Below are 12,844 nucleotides of genomic sequence, written 5' to 3' on the forward strand. Positions count from 1 at the left end.
TTATTGACGGCACTAGTCGACGAAGCACAACGGCGACAGTCAAGACAGAGCGCGGACTCTGAGCGCGAGGAGCGTGCTGTCAGAGAAGAGCCGAAGGGGACGACCCACTAAAAGCGCTCGAGAGGGCGACCCATTATAGACTTCCAACGCGTCGCTACAATTACCCCGGGTACGAAAAAGGGAGCCGCCTGGCGACCTAACTGCTTTTCACTATGAGCGGGTCATGATAGGGCTTCAGGCGCTCCACGTTGACAATGTCGCGCCCTCGACGGCGCATGTCCGAAGATGGTTCAATGGGCTCGATCAGGTAGTTGACCGGGTATGTGCGTTCGACGACACGGTAGGGGCCGTCGTACTTGGGCAGCAGTTTGGAAGAGAGGCCAGGTGCAGTGGTAGGGACTGAGAGCCATACGAGTGCTCCAGGGCGGAACGTGGGCGCAGAAGTGGTGGTGTCACCGCGAATTGTCTTTTGCCGCTCTTGGTCATGCGTAGTAAACGTCTTGGCAAGCTCCCGACACTCCTCAGCAAGTCTGGCTGTGGCAGAAATAGGCGCACACTCAGACGGATCCGGCTTGTATGGAAGGATTGTGTCGATTGTGTGCGACGGGTGTCTGCCGTACAATAAGAAAAAGGGGGAGAAACCAGTAGTGCTCTGAGGGGCGGTATTATAGGCGTAGGTGACGAAAGGCAGAACGGCATCCCAGTTGGTGTGATCGGCGGCGACGTACAGCGAGAGCATGTCGCCGAGCGTGCGGTTAAAGCGTTCAGTGAGGCCATTCGTCTGCGGGTGGTAAGCAGTAGTTTTCCGGTGAACAACGTTGCACTCTTTCAGGATGGCTTCGACGACTTCCGACAAGAAGACACGACCTCGATCGCTGAGCAGCTCCTGGGGTGGACCGTGGCGCAGCATGAATCGGTGCAGCAGGAAGGAAGCAACATCGCGCGCTGTAGCCGCTGGGAGGGCGGCAGTTTCGGCGTATCGCGTAAGGTGGTCAACAGCGACGATGGCCCAGTGGTTACCAGCCGACGTTAGAGGAAGTGGTCCATACAAGTCTATGCCAACGCGCCCGAACGGCCGGTCAGGGCAAGGCAGAGGTTGCAGACCTGCCTGCGACAGGTGCGTTGATGTTTTGCGGCGCTGACAATCGATGCAGGAGCGACCGAACTTCTGCACGTAGCGGTACATCCCTCGCCAAAAGTACCGTTGGCGAATGCGGTGGTAGGTTTTCGATACCCCAGAGTGTGCGCACTGCGGATCAGAGTGGAACGATTCGCATATGTCAGAACGCAGACTGCGGGGTATTACGAGTAGCCACTGGCGGCCGTCGCCGTAATTGCGTCGGTGGAGGAGGTCGTCGCGAACGGCGAAATGGTGGGCTTGACGACGCAACGCGCGAGTGGATGGTGTTGCCGATGGATCAGTCAGCAAGTATATCAATGAGGCGATCCAGTGATCCTTGCGCTGTTCAGTAGCGATGGTGTGAATGTCGATAGAAGAAACGGCATTCTGAGACACTGAGCTATGGGTATTGTCGTCAGGCAAGGGGCAGCGAGAGAGTGCGTCGGCGTCAGCATGCTGGCGTCCATTGCAGTACAGCACGCGGATATCGTAGTCCTGTAGGCGAAGTGCCCAGCGGGCGAGGCGACCTGAGGGGTCCTTCAGTGACGACAACCAGCATAGTGCTTGATGGTCGGTGATCACATCAAATGGGCGACCATACAAATAAGGTCGGAATTTCGTAAGGTCCCAGATGATCGCCAGGCATTCCTTTTCGGTGACGGTGTAATTGGTCTCGGCTTTAGTAAGCGTACGACTTGCATATGCCACGGCATATTCAGGGAACCCTGGTTTGCGCTGCGCAAGGACAGCGCCAAGGCCAACACCGCTAGCGTCTGTATGTACCTCTGTAGAAGCCGTAGGGTCGTAGTGGCGTAGTATGGGAGGCGACGTTAACAAACGGCGGAGCTTTTCGAAAGCGTCGTCGCACTCGGACGACCATGAATGGAGGGGCCCGTTACTTCCGAGGAGCTTCGTCAGAGGCGATATGATAGTCGCGAAATTTCGAATGAAGCGCCGAAAGTAGGAACACAGTCCTACGAAACTGCGCAGTTCTTTGACGGACGTAAGTTTCGGGAACTCGGTCACGGCGCGAAGCTTGCCCGGATCGGGGAGAATTCCGGCCTTGGACACGATGTAGCCGAGGATTGTCAGCTGCCGTGCTGCAAATCGGCACTTCTTCAGATTCAGTTGCAGACCGGCGTCGCTCAAACGCGTCAAAACATGCCGTAGGCGTTGAAGATGGGTGGAAAAGTCCGGAGCAAAAACGACGACGTCGTCGAGGTAGCACAAGCACGTGTGCCATTTCAGGTTGCGCAGAATGGTATCCATCATGCGCTCAAAGGTGGCGGGCGCATTACACAGCCCAAACGGCATGACGTTGAATTCGTACAGGCTGTCGGGCGTGACAAAGGCGGTCTTCGGTCGAGCGTCGTCAGCCATAGGTACTTGCCAGTACCCTGAGCGCAAATCGAGAGATGAAAAGAATTCGGCGCCTTGCAGGCTGTCAATCGCATCGTCTATTCGCGGTAGTGGATACACGTCCTTACGAGTGATCTTGTTGAGTCGTCGGTAGTCCACACAGAACCGCACAGAACCGTCCTTCTTCGCAACAAGAACGACAGGAGACGCCCAGGGGCTGTTGGAGGGTCGAATGACATCACGTCGAAGCATGTCGTCGACTTGCTCGGTGATTACACGGCGTTCGGCGGGAGATACGCGATATGGACGTTGCCGCAGTGGCAGGTGGGCGCCAGTATCGATGCCGTGCGTAACGGCCGACGTGCGGGCAAGAGACGTTTGAGCGACATCGAAAGAAGAGCGAAATTCTTCCAACAGGTCCAGAAGCTGGGAACGCTGGACCTGCGTATTGTCAGCTATGGTGGAACCAAACACGTCAGCGGGTGATAAACCAGACATCGAAACAGCACTGAGCGTACTGGAACTGCGGCCGTGCGTGTCATCGGGTTCGTCCATAACTTGTGCGTCTTCGAGGGGTTCCACGCTGCCGAGACATTCCCCTCGCACCAACGTAACACTGTACGGGGAGGGATTGATTACAAAAATAGAGGCGCTTCCCTGAGTGATTTGAACGGTCGCGAAAGGCACCAGCAAGCCTTTCCTCGTGCAAATACGGTCATATGGCGAGAGGAGTGCAACGGTGTCGGATAGACTGGCGCAGTAGACGGACACCGCCGTTGACGAGTTTGCAGGCAATTTGATGTCGTCTTTGACGAGTACCTTGCTCGCAGCCGATGGACTGTCTTCCGGCGTCAAATTAGAGAATGGTGACAGCTCTATTTCGGCTGGTGCGCAATGAATGACGGCATCGTGGCGGGAGAGAAAATCCCATCCGAGGATGACGTCGTGAGAGCAGGCAGGAATTATGATCAGTTCGACGGCGTACATAGCGTCCTTAATCATGACGCTGGCTGTGCACACCGCTGTAGGGTGAATACGTTGGGCGCTGGCTGTACGGAGGGAGAGCCCGGAAAGTGGCGTCGTCACTTTGCGCAGTATTCGGCTAAGCTTTGCGTCCATAACGGATACAGCGGCTCCAGTGTCGATAAGGGCAGATGCACGAACACCGTCTACAAACACGTCGATCACGTTCGATGGGCTTCGCTGAGGGCTTTCACAGTTCGATCGCGTCGCAGCCCTTGCCTCGTGGACTGCGACGACTAGTTTTCCTGGTCGCGTGGGACCAGACGTGGCCGCATCGGGGACAGTGAGCGGCGTCGTGGTGACGGTGAACGGCGGGTAGAGGGCGCTGGGCAAGACGGCGGTGACATAGGCTGCGGTGAATCGTAATACGGGCGGCTCGACTGGTTTGGCATGGTTGAGGCGACTGGAGGCGACTGCACGCGATTGCAATAGCGGGCGACGTGACCGGCGCAACCGCACGCAAAGCAGATGGGGCGGTTGTCGGAAGTGCGCCATCGGTTCGCCTGGGTGGGTCCCATCCATGGCCCATGACGCGGTGGACGGGGCGGCGGCTGATAGGACTGCATGGTGGGCTGCAGTCGTGGCCTAGGAATGACGTCGGCGTACGCAGCCGGCACACTCGCCTGGAAGGCCTGTGGTCTGGCGACGACTTCGGCGTAAGGATGTGGGGCAGACACAGGGATCGCTGGGGTTGGCCTGGCTACAACTTGCGCGTAACTGAGTGGCGCAAGCGCCGGAGGTGGCTGGTGGTATTCCGGCATGACCTCCGCGATTTCCTGTTGAATAGCGCGGCGTAAGGGAGGCAGCAGTGTGGTCGACGGCTGTTCAACATGCTGCGACTGAGGCAAGGTCAGTAGAGAAAACTGGCGGGCAATTTCCTCGCGCACAAATGACTTGACCTCGGCGACCAAGCCCGAGTGATCAGAAATGGCCGACAAGCCAGCGAGGTCGGCGTCGCGTGATGGAGGTCGACGGGTCAGCAACCGCTGCCGGCGCAGCTCCTCGTAGCTTTGGCAGAGCGTGATCACCTCTGTCACGGTACGAGGGTTCTTGGCGAGCAGCATGGTGAAGGCATCGTCGTCGATGCCTTTCATAACGTGTCGGATCTTGTCAGACTCAGACATGGTTACGTCGGCCTTCTTGCACAAGTCGAGGACGTCTTCGATGTAGCTGGTAAACGACTCACCGGTCTGCTGAGCTCGTTCACGTAAACGCTGTTCGGCTTGCAGTTTACGTACGGCAGGTCGGCCAAACACGTTGATGATGGCGGTCTTGAAATCAGACCACGTGAGGAAATCGGTTGCGTGGTTGTTGTACCACAGGCTCGCCACACCCGCGAGGTAGAAAACCAGGTTGCTCAGCTTCCCTGCCTCGTCCCATTTGTTGGGTACGCTCACGCGCTCGTATATCGCGAGCCAGTCCTCCACGTCAGTGCCATCCGCGCCGGTGAATATAGGAGGGTCGCGGATGCGGGGGGAACCGGAGCATGGTGTCGGTACAGGGGGAAGCGTTTGCTGGGCGGCGTCTTGAGGCATGATAGAGGGCACGGTACGGGATCGAAGCGCCAGGGGCATCGAACGGACCGAAGCTGGTTGGACGGCGCAGCACTCTCCACCAAATTATAAAGGCGTTTATTGACGGCACTAGTCGACGAAGCACAACGGCGACAGTCAAGACAGAGCGCGGACTCTGAGCGCGAGGAGCGTGCTGTCAGAGAAGAGCCGAAGGGGACGACCCACTAGAAAGCGCTCGAGAGGGCGACCCATTATAGACTTCCAACGCGTCGCTACACATCAAGCAAGGATGTCTACTGGTTGCACCATGAGTAAACCTGCTCATCAAAGCCCTGTGAGCACCAGTAGACATCCTTGGTTGTTGCATCAAGCAAGGATGTCTACTGGTTGCACCATGAGTAAGCCTGCTCATCAAAGCCCTATGAGCACCAGTAGACATCCTTGGTTGTTGCATCAAGCAAGGATGTCTACTGGTTGCACCATGAGCAAGCCTGCTCATCAAAGCCCTATGAGCACCAGTAGACATCCTTGGTTGTTGCATCAAGCAAGGATGTCTACTGGCTGCACCATGAGTAAGCCTGCTCGCCAAAGCCCTATGAGCACCAGTAGACATCCTTGGTCGTTGCATCAAGCAAGGATGTCTACTGGTTGCACCATGAGTAAGCCTGCTCGTCAAAGCCCTATGAGCACCAGTAGACATCCTTGGTTGTTGCATCAAGCAAGGATGTCTACTGGTTGCACCATGAGTAAGCCTGCTCGTCAAAGCCCTATGAGCACCAGTAGACATCCTTGGTTGTTGCATCAAGCAAGGATGTCTACTGGTTGCACCATGAGTAAGCCTGCTCCTCAAAGCCCTATGAGCACCAGTAGACATCCTTGGTTGTTGCATCAAGCAAGGATGTCTACTGGTTGCACCATGAGTAAGCCTGCTCATCAAAGCCCTATGAGCACCAGTAGACATCCTTGGTTGTTGCATCAAGCAAGGATGTCTACTGGTTGCACCATGAGTAAGCCTGCTCATCAAAGCCCTATGAGCACCAGTAGACATCCTTGGTTGTTGCATCAAGCAAGGATGTCTACTGGTTGCACCATGAGTAAGCCTGCTCATCAAAGCCTTATGAGCACCAGTAGACATCCTTGGTTGTTGCATCAAGCAAGGATGTCTACTTGTTGCACCATGAGTAAGCCTGCTCGTCAAAGCCCTATGAGCACCAGTAGACATCCTTGGTTGCTGCATCAAGCAAGGATGTATATACTGGCTGCACCATGAGTAAGCCTGCTCATCAAAGCCCTATATTGAAACGTTCCGTAATCCATTCCAAATATTCCCGATTAACGTCAGAGTTTGGGCGAGTTGGAAGTTCGTCGTAAAGGAAATTTCAATAGCGCGGTTATAAACACGAATGCACAAAAATGGAGCTGACACGGACAAGCGCTGTCCGTGTCAGCCCTCTTTTCGTGCATTCGTTGAAATTTCCTTTACGAGGCCAAATATTCTATATGTTTCCTTACGGAATACATATGTTTTCCATATATTTTTCATGTATTTCCACGAGGTTCTTACGGAAACGTATGATGCATCATCAATGGAAAATATAGAGATTTAACCGGGCGCTGTTGCTAGCCGAACCACCCGTCGTTCACACCCACTCTGGAGTACCGGCCGCGAGTCGGGTGGTTATAAGTTAAGAATCGAGGAATTAGGAGATCCGGAATTGCGTATTTAATGAAGTTTAACTGCGTTGCAGAGAAGAAAGAATAATTTACGCAAGAGCATAATAGACAATGATAAACATTTAAACATACACATATGCATATACAGCAAGATGTTATGATGTACCCAGTTCAAGAAGGTTACCAACTGGTTTCATTGAAAGAATTATTTGAGTTCCCAGAGGAATATCTTTTTCTCGCAAAATATTTGAAGTATGCATCTATGTTGCTCTTTTTGAGACCGCTGTTCTTGGCAGAATAGCTTTTGGAGAGCCTGCACGTCTATCTTTTCCCAATAGGAAGAGAACAATGTACTCCCACGCATACACTTTACCATAGGCGTGCGCGGGTTTCCTCATTAGCAGGACCACGCTTTCATCGCAGACCCCCCCCCCCGGGGGGGGGGGGGGCTCCCGCTTTTCTTTTTTTAATTCGAATGATTGCCCAGCCATGACATATCTACATGATTATCACGAGAGGATGGTCCCATGTAATCCAAAAGACAACATGCTTCACAGTGAAGGAAAAACGAAAATGAAGCGATGACGTGCTTCTGACAATACCTTATGACAATGACCTGCCTTTAGTCCCTTGCTTTCCAGGAACAAAGGTGAGAGGTAAACAGTTCTCGGAATGCAACATGAGGAACTTTCGGCCGTCATTATCGTCATAAGCCTGCGTGGCCATAACCGTGCTTATTAAACAATGACGGAAGTCCGACTGTGTAACGCTATGGGGCTGAATTCGCCCCCCCCCCCCTTAGGTGATTAGGGGGAGGGGGGGCGGATACACCCACTTCATATGCCCCTGCGCACGGATATGCGTCTTACGCGTGCTTTACGTATACGTACATACCATTTCCGACCTTGCCAGACGCAGTCGACGGATGCGCACCGTGTGAAAGGACGGCGCCTTCCACCGATTGGGGAGCGCGGTTAACGAACTAATAATGGCACCCAGAGGCGACGGCATGCAACTAAGGCGTGCGATATGTTGCGTGAGAGCATGCATCGAGGCTCGAGTACGGCTTGCACCTGGCTGGGCAATTACCTGATCGGGAACTCCCTCCATAACGGGGCACTATAGAGACACGCCCCGTAAACGTACTGCGCTGTGTATATATATATATATATATATATATATATATATATATATATATATATATATATATATATATATATATATATATATATATATATATATATATATATATATATATATATATACCAAACATCTTTCAAGATGTGACCTTTGAGCCTAAAATATGTTATACTGTTCATTAGCATTTTTACCGACTAAAGTACGCAGTCCATTCGCCACAGTCCATTCTTGCAAGCAAATTCACAAAGTCTACTTCAAGATATTTTCAGACGTTCTGTATGAAAGCGCGAGCGCATGTTCTAATAATTAGTTAATTAATTAATTTCAATGTGCCACAGACCCTCTCGGTCCAAGATATGCAGTAGAGTTACAGTGGTGTCGCGTACAGAAAGAGACGAACGCATTCCAAAGAAAACAATTCACAGTGTTAAAGGTGCAATGTTACCCGCCACGGTGGTCTAGTGGTTATCGTGCTCGACTGCTGACCCGAAGGTCGCGAGATCGAATCCCGGTCGTGGCGGCCGCATTTTCCATGGAGGCGAAAATGCTTGAGGCCCTGTGTGCTTAGATTTAGGTGCACGTTAAAGAGCACCGGGTGGTCGAAATTTCCGGATTCCTCCACTACCATATCGTGGTTTTGGGACGTTAAACTCCAACAATTATTATTAAAGGTGCGATGTTCAGCTCACGTGCGAGAATACACAAACCCAATACAAAGTGAATGAAGAAATAACATTTTATAATAAACCGTGTATAGCCCTACTCATAATTGATAACTTGGTTTATAATTACTAATGCGCTATTTAGAACAAATCAATAGGGAGTTTTCGAAAAGGGGCCCCAAATCGCTTTGCGTGTGGTGGCTTTGGGGCAGGCAGGACCTAAGAGTTTTCGAATGGGGTATGCGGCGCTTTGGGCACTTCCCCTATTTTATAGGTCACTCTAGCCTTGGCCAAGAGCCGTCGCTTCAGCGGGTGCCGTCATGTTTGTTTGACGCAAAGCTTTTGGGGCAGGCATTGGGGCTCCCGCTAAACTTGAGAAATAGCGTCCCCAAAACAAAACCCGAACGCTGTTTGGGTCTCGCGCATGCGCAGGGAGATCGAGCGGCCGTGGCAGTGGCCTCGATGCTATTTCTTTGGGGCCCCAAAACGTTTGGGGCCCCTATTAGAAAATTCCGTATTATTTTCGATTTCTTGAGCATAGGATTCTTTCGTTTTACCTCAAAGATTCTTTGGGTGTTTTGTCTAGAAGCGCAATAAAATGCAACAACGGCATGTCGAGAGAGCGATGACTGTCAGTTTTATTTTTTTAAAGAAACGCTGCGGATAACAAAACCTCGATCAATAATAATTAATTTCACACAAAAACAGCAGAGCCACCAGAAAACTTTTTTCATGGCGGGGGAGTCCGGCTAGCCTTTATGTATGTTTGTGCGAGTGTTTGTATGGGTGCCTGTACACATGTAAAATTAAAAAAAAAAAGGTTTTAGAGGGGGGCAGTATGAACCCCTAGCCATTAATTTTGCTTGTACGCGTGACAGCAGTATGAAAATTTATAAATGCCAACGTGAGGACAAGGGTGGATGAAAATGCATGTTGATAATGTCGCTCGATTCTTTGGTCACCGGCACGACGACTGAGATAGGAAATAAGAGAAAGGACAGGAAAGAGCACCCTCTCGTAGACATCAAGCTGATATAATCGGGCGTGCTGTGCAGACTCTTGTAATAGCGTGTTTTGTTTTGCTCAAGCCATGATAACATGTATTTCTGAAAACGTCTAAAAATATTCACCGCTTGATTTTGTCAAGACGTTTTTTAGACAGCGCTTAGCGTGACATTAGCAGGTCCAAATTACGGTTTGACAGAGCTCGACGGCCACAGAATATTTTGACGAGGACAACCATTAGATTTTTCAACGATCCGATAAAGACGTTTTTTTAAACGTGAGATGGCTTGTGTTGTGTTTCATGGAACGATGGTGTTGCATTTCTTAGTCATGTTGAGGAACTGGATGTCCTCTTTGTTTTGTATTTATTTCCTATGCTTCCCGCTTTCGTACTTATTGTTTTTGTTTGTTTTATGTAGTTGTATTTTATCTTTATTATTGTTTATTAGTTTATTTGTTTTCTGGCGCTTCATTGGATTAGGAATGATTGCATCTGTGATGTGAGTGGAAAAGGATAGACCGCTTGACCGCAAGCAAAAGGTGCAACATTCCCATCAAAGCCTAGCTCGTGCGATTCTCATGGAGGGAACATGATTTCGATCGTCTGTGTCGTGCAGCTCCCCTGATGTTCTGATCTAAAGGTGATGACACTGATGAAGAAACTAGCCTACGAAGAAAAATAGACTGGTTCACCTATTACATTGATATTTTACTCACTCCTAGACATCTCGCAGTCGTGGCCGAGTGGTTAAGGCGATGGACTAGAAATCCATTGGGGTCTCCCCGCACAGGTTCGAATCCTGTCGACTGCGTAACTTTTTTTTTTCTCATACGCATTTTTTTTTTTTTAAATTTGTTCTTACTCGGATAGATCTTCCATTACTTTAGCAGCTTTATTTAGCCCACTTCGGGGAAAAAAGCGTTTTGCGGTTTACATTGGTGGTTGCAGCCGGCGCATACATATGCTCCCGTGGCATGAACATGTCGACACCGATGCTCCTTATTCCCTGGCAGAACGCATTTTAAAAACCTACGCGTGTTAGGAGGCCACATTGACGCATTTCTTCAGAATCTCCAGAGCAGCTGCAGAGACTAATGCATATTGCAAACTTGTCAACAGCTTGTGCACATCGCATCCACGCATCTCGCTGCAGCGATATACGTAATCAACCGGTCAGTCGCGCAGACCTAATGGCAACGAAGTGGAGATATTAAGATTAGCAGGGCAAAATACTGAATACGATGCACGCGATCCACGAATTGTGCGTGTTTTATGAAGTGCCCCACAAGTGTTGCGCTAACACATGCTCGCGCCGCTGACCACTGGCGCTCCATCACTTTTGCGAGAACAACAGGCACGTGGCGCCGTCTATGAGACAAGTGGAGAAACGCTAACGTGTTTGCAGGGCCTCCGTGACGCCCATTGACATTCCGCTGTGCTATTTGGGCGCAATAAATCACAGCGAAGGCCACTGTTGTCGTTGCCAAGCCCTTCTTCTTGCGCCATCAGCACGAGCTCAGGGTAGTTACATAGTATTATTTGGTGTATAAAGAATGCCGATCCCACGTTCCCAAGCACGATGGTACGGTGTACTAAAGGTGGCCCAAAGCTCGGTGACCATTGAGGAAGATGGCGCGCAAAGAAACAATTATATTAATAACAGTAATATGAACGAGTATTTTTTAATGCTTGATCGCCATGTCTGATAGTGTGTGCAATGCAGCTAAAGATAGGACAGCGCAGCCGAATACACACACTTGGTCACGCCGTACGCTAATCTTGGAGGTCACGTATAAGGCCAGTGCTGGAACTGAAAAAGTCATGCTCTCAAAGCATAGCCTTCAAGATGGGAAGTTTTACGCAGATCACTGCGTACCAGCTTCAACGAACAAAACTTACCTTTTTCAAGAATTTGACCAACTAAACTATTTCAAACAAATTTTCCTGCAATAACAAAATAAGTTTAAATTTCTTTTTAAGTCTTTTCTTTATGGTATGACCTCTTTTTGGGAATATGAATAATGATCTAATTGGTAATCAACTCAACATCTTACGGATAAAAAGGCGCCTCTTTATTTCCACCAGACAGATGCGCACAAGATAGCACGCAGCTTGCAGTGCGCAGATAGGGACATCTTATTGCGAAACACGTCTCCTTTTCCCACGTCACACTTTATCGAAAGTGAAACCTCGCCCAGCGTCGTCTGCCACTCGCCTGTTGACGAGGAAGACGCCAAGTCGGCAGGGTGCGCTCGGGGCGGGGGCCATGGCAGCGACCTTCAAGCCGGTGACACACGTGCTTTTCGACTTGGACGGCGTGATTTTGGGTGAGTCAGCGTTCCTACGCTAACGCCCGTAACCCCGTAACGTAACCGTAATCACGGGCAACGCGTGCACCCCGCGTAATCCGCTCTAGCAGACGACGCCCGACGGATGCAGACGACGATTGGCGGGGAAGGAGGGTGACTACTGCTCCGGTTCTGTGTGGGAAAAGCGGCGGTGGATTCCCGTTTCGCTCGAAACCAGAACTTGGGGGCTTTCCTTTCACTACTGCGGGCGCGTCAAATGCGGCCGACTGCCCGTTCGCGGTGCGTGTTTTTAGTACGCTTAGCGTGGTCGCTTGCGAAACTGTCACAGATCCAAACGCCAGCGTGCACATTCTGAAGCGCGGGTTCGGTTTGGATCGCGATGCGGTCATCGCATCCGACTTTTAACCCCGCATCACGGTGATTTTGCTAGCAATCACCGTATATCACAAGGGCTCTGTTAGCCCCCTCTGATATACTTAACCTGCAAGGAATTGGCTGCCCCTAGCAGAGCAGGCGAAAACGATTATCGCTTTCGATTGGACATTGTCTCAGGGCTGCTGTTTCTCTCAAAGCCGAGCTCGCAGAGACCGCCTAATACGATTCGAATGTAACGCAGGCAGCGCTGCTGGGCCTGCATACGCAAAACATTCTTATAAGGGGGCGTAGCGAGAAAATTTTTTCGGGGGGGGGGGGAGATTTACACACCCTATATGTATGCTCTTGCGTGTGTTTGTATGTGTGTGTGCATATATAAACATGTACTATTCAAAATTTTCGGGGCGCTGGGGGGGGGGGGGTGGGGGGAGTCAACGCCTTCCCCTTGCCAAGCCTGTGATTCTTACGCTCGAATTGCTCATAAGAGAAGACGCAAGCCGGCCCCGTCGCTATAATTAGCGTAGGCGCTTACTAACGGCAAATAGCGCGTACGAAGGAATGGCCTATATTTGAGAATTAGGCCCTGATTAGTAGCCGCCTGTTCGGTTTCTTTCGGTGACGCGAGCAGAGTGGTCGGAAGACGAAAAACAGTTGCACGGCTC

The 12,844-nt window shown here is 51.0% G+C and overlaps 1 non-coding gene across 1 annotated transcript; it reads left to right on the forward strand.

Annotated features, from left to right (window-relative positions):
* Positions 1-10,227: 10,227 nt before the first annotated feature.
* Positions 10,228-10,309, forward strand: Trnas-aga (transfer RNA serine (anticodon AGA)). Its single transcript has one exon. It is a non-coding gene; the product is annotated as a tRNA-Ser (tRNA).
* The last annotated feature ends 2,535 nt before the right edge of the window (positions 10,310-12,844 follow it).

The sequence above is a fragment of the Rhipicephalus sanguineus genome, chromosome 7 (assembly GCF_013339695.2).
Source record: "Rhipicephalus sanguineus isolate Rsan-2018 chromosome 7, BIME_Rsan_1.4, whole genome shotgun sequence".
In the NCBI taxonomy this organism is placed as follows: Eukaryota; Metazoa; Arthropoda; class Arachnida; order Ixodida; family Ixodidae; genus Rhipicephalus; species Rhipicephalus sanguineus.